Source organism: Heterocephalus glaber, unplaced genomic scaffold, assembly GCF_053883595.1.
Source record: "Heterocephalus glaber isolate CG9 unplaced genomic scaffold, H.glaber_assembly_v1.0 deba00001461, whole genome shotgun sequence".
Lineage (NCBI taxonomy): Eukaryota > Metazoa > Chordata > Mammalia > Rodentia > Bathyergidae > Heterocephalus > Heterocephalus glaber.
Window position 1 is genome coordinate 34994296 of NW_028258308.1, and position 18290 is coordinate 35012585.

The 18290-nt window shown below is 39.7% G+C and overlaps 1 protein-coding gene across 23 annotated transcripts in view; it reads right to left on the reverse strand.

Moving 5' to 3' along the window:
• The window catches only part of Pofut3 (protein O-fucosyltransferase 3), a 431777-nt gene that overhangs the window by 192493 nt on the left and 220994 nt on the right, over positions 1-18290 (reverse strand). For 5 of the 23 annotated variants that reach the window (XM_087217276.1, XM_087217273.1, XM_087217272.1 and 2 more), the window contains one exon: positions 639-17618. The exons of the other annotated variants lie outside the window; for them this stretch is intronic. The gene's annotated coding sequence lies outside the window, so the exon portion shown is untranslated. Of the gene's footprint in view, positions 1-638; positions 17619-18290 lie in introns of those variants that run through there. 23 annotated transcript variants of the gene reach the window in all.

Sequence of the window (18290 nt, forward strand, 5' to 3'; positions counted from 1 at the left end):
TATCTTTCATTTGAGTGAGGCAAAACACAAAGAAAATAAAAAAGGATGGATACAAAGGGACAATGGGAATAGATCTCATCCAATAGGGATGTAGTCCAAGGGAATAAAGGGAGAGGCAAGGAGGAGGAATGAGGAAATGAGAGTAATAAATATGTGCCAGGTACAGGATCCTAATAACTCACTCAATGTAAACATTACATGCCAAAATGAGAGCTAAGACATATAATATCAACAAGTATGAAAATGATAATAGGGGAACCAGAGTAGGTCAGGTGGGGGGAGGGGCGATTCAGAACAAAACAAAAATCTGTCACATGTACGTGCAACCACTCCCCACCAAGATGACTGTCAACTGCATGAATTACAAACATGTACTAATAAAATTAAATTAAATTTTTAAAAACCAAAGTACAGAATCATTATCTCTTCAACCCACTGCAACCAGCATCCACTACAACTACTCCTCCAAAACTTCTCTTATCAAAGTCACTAATGACCTCCACATTGTAAAATACTGTACTCAATTTTTGGTACTATTCTTACTTAAGCAATTAGTAGAATTTCATCCAGCTACTCCCTGTTCCCTTTATCAAGTGAGGGGTATCCTGAAACACATTTTGTGTTTTTCTTCTGTACCACTGGGAATATTGCCATGTCCTTTGCTAGATTTTGCTCTTCTATATGAGACTTATGTTTGAATACCCCAGGGTGCAGTCCTTGGTCCTCTTCTCGGTCTGCCTCTACTATCTTGATGATCTCATTGAGTCTCATTGTTTTAAATATCATCTACATTCTGACATCTCTCAATCTATGTATTTCAAACCCAGCACTCCTTTGCAAACACCAAAGTCATATATCTTCTGCTTCCTCCACATGTCCACTTCTGCAGCCATATTCACATCAACCCTATGTTGTCAAAATTGATCTTGATCTTGCTTACATCCCAAGAAAAACATCTACAGGCTTTTTTATCTCTGGCAATGATAACTCCATCCTACCAATTAGCTTGGCAACACCTTGGAATTATCTTTGACTTCACTTTTTTGTTCCGTACATCTGTCAGCAAATCCTTTGGCTCCAGCTTTCTAAAATGTCCAGAATTGGCCAGTTATCATTACCTTCTTTCCTAACACCCAGACACAAATAGCTTTCATTTCATTTGGATTGTTATACTAGTTGTCTAACAGGACCTCCTACCTTGTCTTTTAGCAGCCTACTTACAAACCAACATCTGTAGGCTTCCTAGAAGGTAAGCCAGACCACGTTGCTTCTCTGCTAAAAACCTTGTGATGCTCCCATTTCACTGGAGGAAAAACCCAAATCCTTACAAAGGCATACAAACCACTTCCTGTTCTGATCTCTTTGACCTCATCTCTCACTCCTCCCTCTCATTGTATTCCAGGCCCCCTGCCCTCCTTGTTCCTCAAACATGCCAGGCTTAGGACCTTTGCTCTAACTGTTCCATCTGCCCAGATGCTCTTCTGCTAACTCCTCCTTAGACAATGTTCTCTCCTCCTTTGTATCTTTGCACAATCTCACATCTAAATGAGGCCCACCCTAATCACATTATGTAAAACTGCAAGCTCCATTCCCACTCTAGGAACATGCCTGATTCCTTTAATTTTTTTCTCCATATGTTTTATCATTTTCTAACAAAACTTTCTACTTTGCAGTACTTCTTATAGTCTGCCTCTCTCAGCTAGATGTAAGCTCCATGATAGCAGGAATATTCGTCCTTTTATTTTATTAATGAATTCTGTATACTAAGAACAGTGCCTGGTACATAGGAAACAATAAATATTTAGTGAGTGGATGTAGTTAAATACACTTGGTGGCATAATGAAAGTAATCTTGCTATCATATGATAGAAGTCTTGTGATTTTTATAACTCTGATAGTGGTCAATCAATGATAAAGCTGTCCCAAATGTGGCTAAACATAAGGAAAGCCAGCGACTTGTGACAGAACCTGGAAGATAGTCCTGCCACTGGAACAACTTTGTATCATGATCATTTTAACCACCCAGAGCTAGCAGCAAATTCAACATCATATTTGGCTCCAGCTTTTTCTTTCATCACTACAAGGAAATTTTTGCTTTGGCCATGAATTGCCACAGTGCTGGAAGGGCTCTGCTTCTGTGTCTGGTCTTCAATCTAGGTCACTAGAAGTCTCTCCAGGTCTGACATGGGCCCTTCTCAAATTTTTGTTAGTCTCAGTGCCTTCAATGAGCAGATGCCTTATCAGTTTCTGTCATTTTGTTTTTGTTATTCAAGATTGTGGCTATAGTGGAAATGAGACATGTCCAAGTCCTGAACATGCCATCTCTGATTCTCCACCTTCATTGCCCTTAATCACTTTTAATTGTGTCTCCTGATCAATCACTCAATGTGGCTTCTTACTGGCCACATTAACAATGGATTTTGTATGTTCAGTGGTCATGATGAACAGATTGCAGATTAAATCACACAGAGGAGAAGATGATGCAATTGAGAGATGCAGTAAACATGAGACTCATGAAGCTGTGGCTGGAATAGCACAGCATATTGTTTCAAAGTAAACTTTTATAAATAGGGTATATTCTAAAATAATCTTAAAAGGTAACTGCACAAGCCAGTAATGTGGTCATTATCATGTACAGTATGTTATTGATTGTGCTATAATTTTATACAACAGGCAGTGCATTAAGTGTGTTTACACCACCATATCCACAAACACACGAGTAATGGCTATGACATCACTGGGAATGGGAAATGTTCAGCTCCATCATAATCCCATGGAAGCCACCAGTGTATATCCAGCCTATCATTAACCAAAATCTCAATCATGAGGTGGTGTGTGACTGTACTGGAACCACTGTGGTACCCTGAATAAGGGTCTAATTTTCTCCATACCCCAATAGTGATTTTGCTAGAATTTTTTGCTTAAATTTTCATCAGATGGGTAGCTTGAGTATATCTCCATCTTTTACAACTTACAACTGTCAGTTAATACATAAACCCATCAAATCCTTGCTGACCAGCCTATAACAGCCTACCAAGCACTCAACTTGACACCAAGAGATAGGACAATGGGTGCACGCCCTACCGAGGTCCTGAGTCACACGGAACATGCCAAATCAGCCCACTGCAGACAGGCAGGTCTGCCTACGCCCTACCGAGGTCCTGAGTCGCATGGAACACGCCGAATCAGCCCACTGCAGACAGGCAGCCACCTGGTTCCACACTACAAAGACACAGAGGACACCAGACCACCAGACCAAGGTACTGAGTCCTGCTGTTCCCGGCCCAGAGGTAGGGGCTTCTGAGCTGTCGTCCCACTGCTCCTGGTCCAGAGGAAGAGGCTTCCTGGTCACCATCCCTCCCGCTGCTCCCAGCCCAGAGGAAAGGGTTTTGGGGCCACCTTCTGTTCCGCTGCTCCTGGCCCAGAGGAAGGGACTTCTGCGCCACCATCCCTCCCACCGCTCCCAGCCCAGAGATAGGGGCTTCTGAGCCGCCATCCCACTGCTCCTGGTCCAGAAGAAGGGGCTTCCCAGCCACCATGCCTCCCACTGCTCCCAGCCAACAGGAAAGGGTTTTTGGGTCACCATCCCTACCGCTGCTCACAGCCCCTGTCCCACCTCTCCTGGCTCAGAGGAGGTAATCCATGCAGGCGCTAACAGCCCCCTCCCGCAGTCGAAATGAGAAAGCACATAAATAAGTCTCAAAACCAGACTTCCAGATCACCTACAGCAACCCCAAAGGGAAATGAGATGGAATACTCTGATACTCAACCACCTGGACCCACTGAACTGGCAACAAAAGGGATCTGGAAAAAATGAAATCAGAAATAATTTCTCAGATAACAGGAGAAATTGTGCCCCTAGTGCAAGACATGATTAATAAATCTAGAGAGGAGCTCAGGAACATGATGGAATCCCAACATAAGAAACAAATGGAATCCATAAAACAGATGCAAATAGATTTCCAGGAGATGAAAAACTCCATTGAAAGTCTACACAGCAGAAGGACCCAATGTGAGGACAGAATTTCAGATATAGAAGACAAGATTGCAATTAGTGACCAGGAAAAGAAAAATTGCTTCAAAATTACAAGGGAACATGAGAAATCAATCCAGCAGCTGCTAGATGATGCAAAGAAGAATAACATAAGACTGATTGGGCTCAATGAAGAAACAGGAGAGAGTGGAGATGACATAAAAAATCTCTTCACAGAAATAATGGCAGAAAACTTCCCAAGCAGGGGAAAAGAGCTTGACATACAGATAAGTGAGGCATATAGGACTCCAAATAGCTTTGATCAAAAAAAATCTACACATAGGCATATAATTGTTAAGATTCCAGAAAGAGATAGGACAATGGGTGAGGAAGAATATGAGCTCTAGAGCCAGCTTGACAAGATTGGAATCCCAGCTCTACCAATATCCAATTGTATAAGCTTAAATAAGTTACTCCTTCTGTGACTTGGTTTATTTTGTAATGGAACTATATTAGTATGTACATTTAAACATATTAATATTAGATGCTATACGTATCATGCTTAGAATAATATCTGGAACATACTGGGTTCTCAATATATGTTCATTCCTATCTATGGCAGTAGAAATATGATATATATGTAATTTAAAATTTTTGGTAATCATATTTAGAAACAGTAAATGGAAAGAAGTTAATTTTAATAATTTATTTGACTCATACCCAAAATATCATTTGAACACAGAAAAATTAACTGTGAGATCTTTATATTCTTGTTTTAATAATCTCTTTAAAATCCAATATATATTTTATACTTGTAATGCCTCTGTATCCAAAGTAGATAATTAAGTGCTCCAGCATCACATGTAGCTAGTAGCCATGAGAGAAAAATCCATGGGAAAGGGTCCCTTTCTGTCCTTCTAGATCCTTAAGGTTTAGATTACAATAATACCTTACAGTATATGTCATCTATGTTAAAGCTAAGGGAGAAGTCCCAAGATTCAACTGACACTGCCAGAATCCAAAAATGAGAGGTAAACATGAGTACATAAAGTCCTACACCTAATTTCATCAAGTGGATTCCATCTTCAAGTTTATTCCATCCATTTCCTGAGACATCACCAATATCTTCTTTCAGATGGTACACTGATGCTGGCTTTCTTCCAACATCCATTCTTCCCAAACATTTCTTACCTCTCCTTTGATTCATGTCCTGATTCATATATTGATTTCTGCTTTCAATCTCTCTTGCATCATTTACTGGAGATGAGCCATGGAATCAGATGACATCTGGGTAGGGAGGGGTTGGGAAGGAGAGCTAAAAAAAGGATCTTCTAAGATTTAGGAACAGATGAAATATTAGTAGTGGAAGAGCTATGAGCTGATGGGTGGGATCGAAGAGGGTGACAAGAGAGATGTAAACCCATCGATTTCTTTCCATCTTCGCTACCATCCTTCATCAGAGGAGGTCCCTGGAAACCCTATTTTGCCTGGGAGAAGCGCTGCTGTCAGAGTATCTCTGTCAAGAGTGCTGGTTCAGCATGGCACAGTCTAATCCAGTGTGATGTTTCACTAAACATGGAGAAAATTTGCAGTGATAGGACTCAACCACTGGAATGAGGCACCTTGAAGACCAAAAAGTTATTGTTCTCAGAGAACCAGATAATAAGGAAACTGCCTGAGTGAGAAACCATTGAATACTAGAATATGGTGCCACATGAGAATTCAAACAGGGAAATAATGAAGAAAAGGGTATTACCATCTTCTTGTTTAGTCATCAAATGGTTGTCTCACCAAGGATATAAAAATAACTTTTACATGAACATTTACAATATGTCAGTCATTGTGCAAAACCCTTGACACATATAATTTTATTTAAAGCTCATAACAACCCTATAAAGTCAACAATATAATAATATCCATTTTATAGATAAAGCAAAAGGACTCACAGAATGACTTGAAAATTTGCTCATACATATCCGGCTATTCAGTTGAAAGGCTAATATTTCTATGCAAATCTGATAATTCCAGTTTTGGTGGCTTTGTGCCTTCAGTTCCATATGCCAGAGTCTATAATGGCAGATGGAAAACCAAAGCTTGAATACGTCCAAGATTTGAATAGGGTTTGCGCCCAAGAGTTCATGTGTTGGAGACTTGGTCCTCAATGTGGTGAAGTAAGAGCTGATAAAACCTTTACTAGGTGGGGCCTAATGGGAGGTTCCTAAGCCTCTGGGAGGAAGCACTTGAAAGGACAGTGAGACACCTTAGTAACTCTGTGGCTTCCAGTTTTGAGATATGATCTCTCACTCACAAACATATTCCTGCTATGGTGCCCATTAGGCTGAACCAAAGAAGCCATTCAACCTTTGACTTTGAACCTCCAGAAACATAAACTAAATAAACCTCTTTTCTTTGTAAGTTAGCCTGCCTCAATTATTTCCTTGTAGTAATGAAAAACAGACTAGTACAAATACTGAGGGTGAAAAAGTCTCCTTCCAACATGGGACTCATGCTGACATTGAGAGCAGAGATGTCACTAGTCGGAAGGTGCACAGTGGATGTTGACAGTGTGTCATGGTCGCCCCCCCCCCCAGCACAGGACAGGCAGTCTACCAGAGAGCAGCAGCTCTTGGAGCAGCAGGAGCATGAGAGGTTAGGGAGGCATAGTTGGATGGTTAACAGTGCAAACTCTGATCAAAAGGTTTAATCTGTTACTTTGAGCAGCTCTTAGGTCTGTCAGTCCTGACTCATGTTCTAGTCAGACTCTGAAGCCCTTTCCAGAATGTTGAATGTTCCCTTTGTTTTCAGCTATTTCTCTTTTCTCAACTTAGTGATACCTCTAGAGAGATCCTGGTGGACAGCTGAGATATTAGCAAAGATCAGAAATAGATTTGACAACAGCAAAACATCAGAAAGCTTTTAAAATTGACCAAGTCATGGAAGAAAAGATTCTGGCTGCTAGTCTGAATTATTTTGTTAGACTTGTTCTTCTCTTTTGGGGGGAGAAGAATATAGGAGGAGGAGGACAAAAGGGGGAGGAGGAAGAGGAGGAATTAAAATGTTCTCATTGTATATAGAATAAAGTTGACTATGATCTCCCTCATACATACATACACTTCCAATATTCAGAAACAAACGTGTTGATAGATTGAGGAATATCCTTTTCATAACCCTCATTTTTCCCACATGCAACCATCAGAGTGCAGCTATAACCCTCAACTGGAAGAAGAGTCCTTGAGAAAAAATACTGTCTTAGTTACTTCCTCATTTCTAGGATCAAATACCTGACATCGACAAGGTAAAGGAGGAAAGATTTATTTTGGCTCAAAATTTGTAGAGGTTTTAGCCCATAGTCAGCTGGTTCCAAGGAGGGGTTATGGCTGAGGGGCATCACAAAGGAGAAACAGTCCATGCTATTGCAGGCAGTAGGCAGAAGCAGGAAAATGTCTTCCTTTTTCTCCCTTTTATTCCATCCAGACTGCAAGCCTATTTGTTGATACCACCCACACCCAGGGCGAGTCTTCCCTCTTCAATAAGCCCATCATCTACACAGAGCCCTGTGCTGAACCGTCAGTGGAATCATCCTGTATCACATACCCATGATCCAGTCACAGCCAAAAGCCCCACCTATGAGTGCATGAGGCTTTGGGGGGGGACATGTAGATACAAGCCTCAACAAATACAGTTCTCTAAAGGGGGTCTCAGTACAGCAGAGCAGGGAAAAGATTCCACACCTCCATCTTAAAGATGACCTGAAGAGACATTTAGGCCAAATACAGCTATACCAAGTGGATCTGTGTTTATTTCCCATTCATTTTTGAATAGGCAATATATTTACATAGCTCCAAACTTAAAACTGTGTAAAAAGCTTAGCATTAGAGTTCTCATTTCAGCTCCTGACCTTCTCCACCTTATTTCACTATAGATAATTACTTTTATTAGTTTTTAATGTATTTTCTAATATTTCTTCATGTAATCACAAACATGTAAAAATAATGAATTATTTTTGATCCAGATCTATTTAAATTAAAGCATTATTTACAGTAGTCACCTAGACCAAATAAGTTCTCTGTCTCTGTCCCCTTTTTTATGTCTATTTATCACTAGGACAATGGCATCACCAAAAATTTCATGAGTATCAACCAACATAGTTTATGCAAAGCAATTAAGTAATAAATGTTCCAAATATGTCATTCCTATTACATCATTATCCTTTATTTATATTTTAGGTTTCAATAAGATGATAAGTCTATCTGTTCATACTCTGTTGCTTTTTCCCACAACACTCAAATTTCCCAGTCATAGAGACAATCACCAACAATTTAGAGGAATATATATTTATATTCCTATTTTTTAAAAATCACATTTTAATACAATCATTCAGGGTGCAGAACAGTACAATTACACAATTTAAGATGAAGATGGGAGAGTTGTGGCTCATTTTCTATGTATCTCTATGACATAAATTGACACTTTTTTTTTCTATATGACAAATCTTGTAGAAGAGAGGTGCTTTGTACTAGTGCTAACTTGAAACCCAATGTCCAGAGAAAACATCTTTTAAACAGCATTTCCAGTATCTATAAAACCAGGGTAGCTACAGTATGTAAATGAGCAGAATTTTTGTATAATTATGCTCCAAACAGCATAGCTTCTGTAATTTATTAATAGCTATAAAAATGATATCAGTCTACTAATATTATTTCATTTAGAGCAATTTTTTTGGTACCAGGGATCAAACTCAGGACCTTGAGCTTGTGAAGCAGGCAGTGGAACCACTGAGCTAAATCCCCAGCCCAGAACAACATTTTTTAAAATCTCAGACTTAGTAGAACCAGACATATATAGAGCTGCTTTAAGTTTCATGTATTTCATCAGAAATTCCAGTATTATTCTACAATTCAATAATTAACATTTATAAAAATGTGCCCAAAAAAGCAGACTATAACAAGACCATTCCTAGGGGATCTCGCATGTACCTGGTGCCATAAAAGTACCTGTTTAAACATAAATATAATTTAATCAACCAAAGTCTTATACAGAGTGAAAATCTGAGGCTGAGAAAAGTTTGATAGAAGAAAACAAAGAATAAAATCAAGGTTGGTTTGTCTCTAAAGCTCATGCTCTTTTCAAACATTTAATGTCAAGGGTTTTCAGCAAGGGATTTTGTTGTTATCATTCCTGGTTTTCTGGAAGGATCCTCTTTCATCTTTTTGCAGGTAAGAGAAGCAAACATACCTTTTCAAAGAGGATAATCTTCAGAGGTCTGAACCAGAAGAGATACATAAAGAACTCAATAAGGGACTTTTCACTACATTTGACTTCAGACTCTCTTCAAACCTGTGACACAAACTACATAAAGACTACCACACACTTCTCATAGAGGAAGAATGGAGATCTTTGAAATAAAGTATGACTTGTTGTCAACCAATGACCTATTGTTACAAAGTGTATGTATATAAACATTTTACAACAATGATGTCCAATATCATAACATCATAATGATGTACAATCTGCAATATCTTGGCATTAAGAAAAAACACTCAGGAAAATACTTCAGGATGGACAAAAAACCATTAGGCTTTGAATAGACATTCTAATGACCACCATGATAGTTGCTATGGAAACCATGCAGCATCAAGAGAAGCAAATGATGCCTCATATAATAGGAACAGAGAGTTCCTAATCAGGGTAATGGATCATATCTGGCCTCTTAACTACTTGAAAGGTTGCAGTTCAAGACCTACATTGCCACCTTCACCCTCTATCTACCTCAGGCTCCATTTTGTTCTTGAGTATAATCATAATAACTCATCAATTTGTGTCTAAAATCCCTAAGAAACTTACAATAATGGGGTACAGTTATAATAGAGATATTTTAAATTAAGGCTGTTGAGGCATTTCTGCTGTCCCATTGACTTTTCTGGCCACCTATGCCTTTCTATTTTTGATACTTTTGTATAGCAGTCGAAGGATTCTTGTTCCTACTTCTCCCAAGGATGCTACCAGATGAAGGGCCCGAGGTTGGGCTTCTGAACTGGGATCTTATGGCTCAGGAATCTTATGGTTCCTGACAGAACCTACCTTTCTTCATTCATTCTCTTCTCTCTCCCTCCCTCCTGCCTTGCCTCCCTTGCTAAATTATAAGTCCTAAAGAGCTAGATGATTCCATTGAAAATTGTTATCTCTTCTCATTCCTGACCCATCATTTTGAATGTTATTGGCTGGACTCCCTCATCTTGGGACATCTAAACTTCAAAGTTAAAGTGCCCCAGGGTTCAACAAATGAATTTTCGAGGAAGACAAAAATTTCAGACTGTATCTTTCCAACTCTGGCTCCCCAAAACTCATCTTCTTCTCACATACAAAATAGATCCCATCCACCTCAATGTCTCCAAAAGTCTTAACTCATTCTACCATCAAGTTTAAAATCTAAGTCCAAAGTCTTATGTGAATATCATCTAAATAAGTTATGAGAGAAATGCAAGGTATAATCCTCCTGAGGCACAGTACTCTTTTGTTATGGAGCTGTGAAATCAAACAAGTTACAAGCTTCCAAAATGCAATGATGGGACAGCCATAGGATAGACATCCCCATTACAGAATGGAGAGATAAGGAAGAAGAAAGGAGTATCAGGCATCAATCCAGCCTGAACCCAACAGGGTAAACAAACATAGTATTAAGGCTCAAGAGCAATACCTGATTTGGTAGCCCATCTTCCAGACACACTGAGACATAGATTGGCTTTACACAATCCTCAACACATCTGGCACATTGGAGGCACGTGCCAACAGCTCTTTCAAGCTAGAATTATGTGCTGATGACTTGCCAGTCTGGGTTATGTAGGGCTATTTACTAAGGCAAAAGATTTGATATCCAAGGCACGGTGTCAATTCTTAAGAAAAAAATATCCACTTGAATGGGATACTTAATGGGGAAAGGATGCTAGGAAAGGCCTCTCTGAGTGCCAAAGGTCTCGCTTCAAAATATAACAATTAAAATCTCCTATAGCAGCCCACAGTAAAAACAAGAGTGGTGCCATTCCTTTATTCTTCTGTGGCTTTCAGACTGCACAGGACTTGAGCACCATAGTCCACTCCTAGATAAGAGGCTGTGGGATTTATTCCAAAATGCTTCATGGATGCCAGAAATCTCAGATAGTACCTGACTCTATATACACACTGTGTTTTCTCTTCTACATACAAACCTATGTGTATTAGTCACTTTCCTATCACTGAGACAAAATACCCAACGACCCCTAGATTTAAAGGATGGGTTTATTTTGGTTCACCAATTTCAATGAGTTCAGTCCATGATCAGCTGGCTTAAAGGCAAAAAATCTCATGGTGCAAGGCAGCCAGGAAGCAGAGAAGAGAGAACACAGGGACGAGAATGCACCATTCCAAGTCACCAGTGTCCCACACTTTCTGACCAGGCCCCACCTCCAAACACAAGACTGGGAACATTTTAGATCTAAACCATCACACTATGATAAGGTTTATACTTGATCTTAGAAAGGCCAAGAAGCAAGCTATGACAAAGTTTAATTTTTAAATCAAGCACAGTAAGAGATTAACAATAATAAGCAATGATAATATGGAGAAATTATAGCAACATATTACAATAAAGGTTTTTTAAACTTTTAATTATTTATGGAATTTTTCATTTAATATTTTCAGACCTAAGTTGACAGCAGGTAACTGAAACAGAAAGTGAAACCATGGACTGGGGGAAAGGGAGGAGGGTAGGACTTATAATGCAATCGAAATGATGCCTATTTCAGACTGTTAAGCATGCAAGGAATTGATATTCAATTCAAACTCAATTTAATGTTTATTTTCAAAATTTATTTTCTCATAATGTAGAAAGTCCTAATGTAAGGTTCAGTCCATTCAGTTACTCCATGATGTCATCATAAACCAAGCTGTTTTTCCTCTGTCCGCTCTACTGAACAAGGCACTGGCTTTACCTCAGGGCTGACGTTCTCCTGGTCAGCAATTAACACAACAATAATATCCTTGTTCATATCCATTGGGAGAGAAGCACTGGCTCTTCTTTGCAGAAATCTCAAGCAAATCTAGTCTCCCTCCTTTTTTATTTGCTGCTAGATCCTCAACACCTTCAGAGTAGCCATGAAGACCCAAATGCTAGCTGAAAATTATTTGTATATTCCAATTTGTTGGGCATATTTCAAATTTTCTCTATGTCCTTTTACATTTGTTAACATTGATGAGCTTTACATATAAATAACTGACAAGGGTCAGAATCATAAGTATAGTTTTTAGGCAAATGTTTGAAGTATCCAGCCTGTAATCAAATCTCATAGATATTTGTTGAGTGAATAAAAGGATAAATGTATTTCACGGCCCGAATCATTGTGAATCCAAACCAGTCCCTGACAAGGGAAAAGGAACAAATATCACAACCTCTCACTTTCATCCAAGGGGAAATTACCAGAATATTATGACCATAATGGGTGATGACCCCATTATAGGGAAATCTATCTATCCCTCAAGAACCTCACTTTATAATTACACAAAGACTCAAGCAAAAACTTTGAAATTAAATTGTTTTAATTCATATATGTCTTATTTTTCCTACATGGCTAAAATTTGGGAGAGCACAATATAAATAAGAGGCAATTGGGGTATCCAATTTCCTGCTATACAAGGAGAATCCTATTCTTGCAATCTCCAAAACACTCGGTGGAAGGAAATTTGAACTTCCAGATAAAATTATCTATTCAGATCTCAGAAACCCATCTTGTATTTTGATATATTCTTGTACTGGACAGTATTGTGTCCTCTCTTCTCACTCCTCCCAAAAAGATAGAAGTCCTAACTCTCAATACCTAGGAAGGTGACCTTACTTGGAAACGGGGTTTTTGTACATGTAATCAGGTGACATGAGGTATCCTAGATTAGAGTGTGCCCTAATTCAATGACCAGCATTCTTGAAAGAAGAGAGAAATATGGATACAGACAAAAAACACAACACACAAGGGTAATACCATGTGTCAACAGAGGCACAGACTGAGTGATGTGCTTATAAGCCAAGAAATGCCAAGGTCTGCCGGCAACTGCCAGGAGATGGGAAGAGACATAATTCTTTCCCTAGTGCCTTCAGAAAGAAGATCTTCCTTATTGCCTTCCATACCAACTCCCTCTATCTTTAGGCTTCAACTGTGGTGGGTTTGTTCTACTAAGAACTTCCACGAGATTTTATATTCCAAATAAAGTTTTGCCAAATTTCTTCTGGCACCAAAACTAAGTTTATAATAATCAGGTTTCTTGTCCACCCAGATTCTTAGCACTTCTGTAATTGGAAACCTTCATGTTTTCAGTCTAGCATTCTTTCTGTCCAGCCTGTAGCAATAGTTCAGAGCTGTAACATATAAAATCCACAAAAACCTACTTCTCTCCTTTCTGTTCATCTTCCTGCAGTACCATAAAGTTACTGGTCCGGAAATGACCATGTAACTCCACCTCCACCTGACGGATGTTCATGATCCCCTGATGGTCAGTCATGAGACATATGCCACTCTTGCTCCCAGATATCACTCCTGCTGCTGCTGTCTTGTCATTTCATTCCTTCATCAATTGATATGTACTATTAATATCTACAGAACATGTGGCCTGTGTCAGATACTATTCTAAGCATTAGAAATATAGCAAGATGAAAATGGATAATGAAAGCCCTTAAGAAGAGTGACTTCTAATAGGTGGAGATCATAAATAAAGCAAAGCAAGTGTTGATAAAAACTACAGAGGAAAATTAACTGGATGGAGAAGACAAAAGCTTTAGGAAGAAGTGCAATTTTAAAAGGCAGTAAGTGTAAACCAACTCTGGTAATTATAGCAGAACACAATTACAAACAGTAGTGGGTTGCAAAAATTCTGTTTATCACTTTGAATGGTAGTATTTGTTTTTTATTTTCCAGGAAGTATCATCCCTGGGTACCTGCGACTTTCACTTTCTTTCCCATCTCTTTGGGAAAGCTTCTTTTCCAACCTAGCTGCTCCTCTGTCTGTGCCCCTTCCCTTTGAGGCCAGTGGTTGGGGGCATTCTGGTGGTGCCACTCCAGAACTCCAGGTGTGCTTTCTCTGAATACAGGGCACAGAACTGAACCCCAGCCCCATTCCAGATGGGCTCTGGCCAACAGAATAAAAGGGAACCATCACCTCTGAAATTCTCCATTCTGTATACTGTATTTTAGATGAAGAAAACATGATGGTGCTTTTTTTTTTCTTTTTTATAAATCTACTGGGCTATTGACTCACATAGACCCTAGAGCAGTGGTGGTGAAACTATGGCACACATTTTTCTTTTAAGACAAAAGATGTTAATGTATGAGTTGTCTTTTTCTAAACTAAAACTTCAGTATTCAGATGTAATTGCAGTGTTGGCACTTTGTGGTAAATAAGTAGGTTTTGGGTTGCAGTTTGGGCACTTGCCTCTAAAAGGTTCTCCATCACTGCCCTAGCATCAAATTGCTAAGAAATTTTTGTCTCCCACCTCTTCAATCCCATATTCCTTCCACTTCATTTTATTAGCTTTAGGAAAAATTAAATGAATTAGGGAGGTTTCTGTGGGAGTGGGGACATTCAGCATAATGACCTCTAGGTATCCTGCCTGCTCCCTCTAACTCTGCCTCCTTTATTCTAGAAATTTGATTAAACGCCATCCCAATCTACAAAGCTTTAAAGTGCTGAGCTATCATGTGCCTGTTTTTCCTTTCTAATGTTTAAAAAGAAATCAATTGATGGAAGCTCATGTTTCTGTCCTTTGCTTCCCTTGCCAGAGGTGAATTCCACTGTTTCTGAGTGAGAACCGGCTGTGTGCCTGTCCTGTAGCCTCTCCTGTGACAGTGAGATCACAAAGAAAATCCACATGCTCCTCCTTGTGACAATTACACTATATGCCATGGAGGGAAAATCTGTCTCCTAGCTCATTCCAAGTTGTACTTTTTTATTCTTTGCCTCCCAAAATCAGTAGGAAAAAAATCATCAAAAAGGCACTAACAGGGTATATTAAAGCTGTTTTGAGGGTTAAAGTCCACCAGTGACTAGCTATGGAATCTTGGGCATGTCCATTAGCCACTCAATGACTCTGTTTCCTTCCTATAAAAATCAATCAAAAGCAGTAGCTGCTTTCAGGGTGCATAGTAAGAATTAAATGAGTTCACATGTATAAAGCAATTGGGGGCAAAATTGGCATATAGTGAACACCTTTTAACTTTCAGCTTCCATTTGAGGTTAAAATTAAACACATAAATTTGTAGTTTACTCCCAATTACTTGGAGACAGGCTGTGTTCTGTGTTTTCCCCAGGAGAAACAATGGGATATGACAGCTTCTGAAATCAGACAGAGAAGGAATCATATTGGGTCCCAGTTGCATGACCTTGGGAGTGATATTTATCCCAGGTAAGCATCAAGTTCCTCATCTGGTGAGCAGTGATAATAACATGTCCTTTACAGAGCTGCTGTGAGAACTGGGTGAACTATGTGTTCAGGCTAAGCATGCATATTGAATGTATGCCTTTAAATGCATGAAATGCAATGTGCATTCTCGATAAGGAAAGGTTCTTGTAAAAGAGAATTTAGTCATCCCAGAATTCCAGAAAGAGATCTTTGCTCCTAATAAAGGACCACTTCACCTCTTCTGAAGTCCAAGTCACCCAAGCAATTAGTCAAGGTGTCCTCAGTGCCCATCTTTGCATGCTTTCCCTTCCTGGCCTATGAGTCTCCCAGGCTATCCCAACCCAAGTTTATGCTTTCCTCACCCAGGGTCACCCTTTCTGCCAACAGCCCATCCACTATTCAGGACTGTCTCCTGAACATGGCTCTAAATATGGCAAGCCATAAAGTTGAGCTTCCCCAATGACTATGGACTGAGAGTCACCCTTTCTGGTTTACTAATAGTAAAGTCTTTCCTTGGACAAGACGAGTTGAAAAGCAGCAAGAAGGCAGTCTTATCAGGTAACTGAGGCAGGCTTGAAAGAATAGAAAACAGCACTCTACAGGGAACTCAATCAGTGCCAAGTATCTGGAGTGACCTGTGTGTACTGAATTCTTTGACTGCCTTAGGAAAAAACTGACATTATGCAAGTATAACCTCATATTTCTGACTGCATCAGTTTTCTTCTTTATGTCTCAGTGATAATAGGCTGTGGCTCTACCTCCAAACTAGCCAAACAAGCTTCAAGTTCACTTCTTCCACATGCCCCAATCTGTAGATGAATAAACTTAGAAATTAAGTGACTTATCATGATCACAAGGTAAGAAATGACAGCTAGGTCTAGAGCTCTGGTCTCAACTTCCAGACCATCTCTCTTTCCACCCCATCAACATCGCCTCCCCCCCACATTGTTACAGAGCTTTAGATATATGCACAATAGTGATGCATCGATGCAACCAAAACTTCTTTCTCATTTCAGGATTTCATTTCCTGCTGGTACACTTACAGAAAAGAAGGCTTACAGAGAGTACCTCTATCTTCAAAACCAAGGACAAAGTGCTTCAAACAGCTTATCCTGAAGCAAGTCATGCCCAGATGTGTTTTCACTGTACCACTGCCTTGAGTCACTCAAAAATGCCCATATCCTCCTGGTCCATTTAATTTTCCCGGTAAATATCAACCACCTTGAAGCAAGTCATTTCCTGCTGATAAGCAGCCCTTGACTAGGCTATAAGCATTCAGATTTTACCACCTGGTCATTAATCCCTAAAAATGCCCTATACTCAAATTCCTAATCGCTTAAACAAATGGTTTCCATGGGTGATTAAACACTAGAGTGAATCAGCAGCACCTGCTGATAGCAAAAGTAGTTCTTTATGACATTAGTACTACACACCTCCCCTCGATCCCAGGGAACACTAAGTGAGCACTGAAGAGAACAGAGGGTTGAGAAAACAAGGTCTACAGGTGAGGGATGCCCACCTCTTCCCTTTCTGGCTGTCATGCTAAAAGCAGGGGAAAACACAAAGTGTGGCATGTGAGAGAGAGAGCGGTCTGGTGGGAACACACTGCAGTGTGAGAATTTAGGTTCAGTCCGTTATGATTAAAACAAATATCTTTATTGAGACATTTTAAATAAAGGTATATTTCAACAAGAAGTCTCTTAGAGAAACAGTCTAATGGTGGTCATGGCATGCAAACCTTACATTAGGTATCCCTTTCTATATTGGCTCCATGGTTTCCCTGCCCAGCTCTTTGGATTTTCTGGACACAGTAACGTCCTCCTCCCTCACAGCCACCACTCATGGAGGTACCTTAGGAGCAGCCAATCCACAGCCTGTGACTCTAGCCCCAGGTCACAGTTGATTGACCCACCTTCACCTCTGGTCTGAGGTAAGCCCATCACAGTGCGTTCTTACAGTTTTTGGAACTGAGGTCAAAGACTAAAGTCAGCATTTTTCTGTTGCACCTGCTCTAAAGCTTTGAGCACTCCAGGCTTGAGTTGCTTGCCAGTCCTCACTTCAGCAGCAGAGCTCCAGGTGTTTCTTGCTTTCTCCATTCTAGGTCCTCACCTCCACAGCCTTCCATGTATCCACAGAGTTGTTTGTTGTTTTCTCAGTGGTTAATCACCTCTTTTGCATACAAAGATCTCATGAATAATATGTCAATTCCAAAGAAATGCCTTTAATCCTGAAATTGCAGGCAAAGTCTTAGAGAAGTTGGGCAGTTGGATCTTCTGATTCTCTAGGCATAAATAACCTCTTATCTATGCTTGGGACCAGAATGCGTACAATGAAGTGCTTAGGCTTATTTTACTCCAAACCATTTCATAACTATTGAGAAGCTTCCTCTCCAAAATTTAAATTATTTCACAGTATACTGTTTCTCTCAACCTTTTAAAAGGGAAGGATTGAGAAATCCAGAATCTTAGGCATGCTTAAGTGCTCAAGCTAGGAACAGACATTTATATAAATCCTACAATGTATTACATATTCCTTTGCGTGAAAGAAAAGTGGACAAAAGTCAGGCAAGATATATAGATATATATAAAATGTATCTTGATTAGTTATGATCTCCCTGATCCCAACACCAGTTGAAGAGCTTGCAGGCTTTCAGGCCAACTCCTGAGGTATACAGTCCTTAAGAGCTACAGAAAGTACAGCTGTACCTGGACTTGGGTTAGTGATCACTTAGCCCTAAGTTGCCACATGATTTATTCAATATAGAGTGACTGCAGATCTACTGTGTGCCAGTCACTGTAACAGGCCATACTACCTCCTCCTGCTAAGAGCTGTGTCTTTTCCCCACATTACTTTCTAACTACAGCTTCCAAATTAAATGCTAGTTGTAATGTTTTCTCTC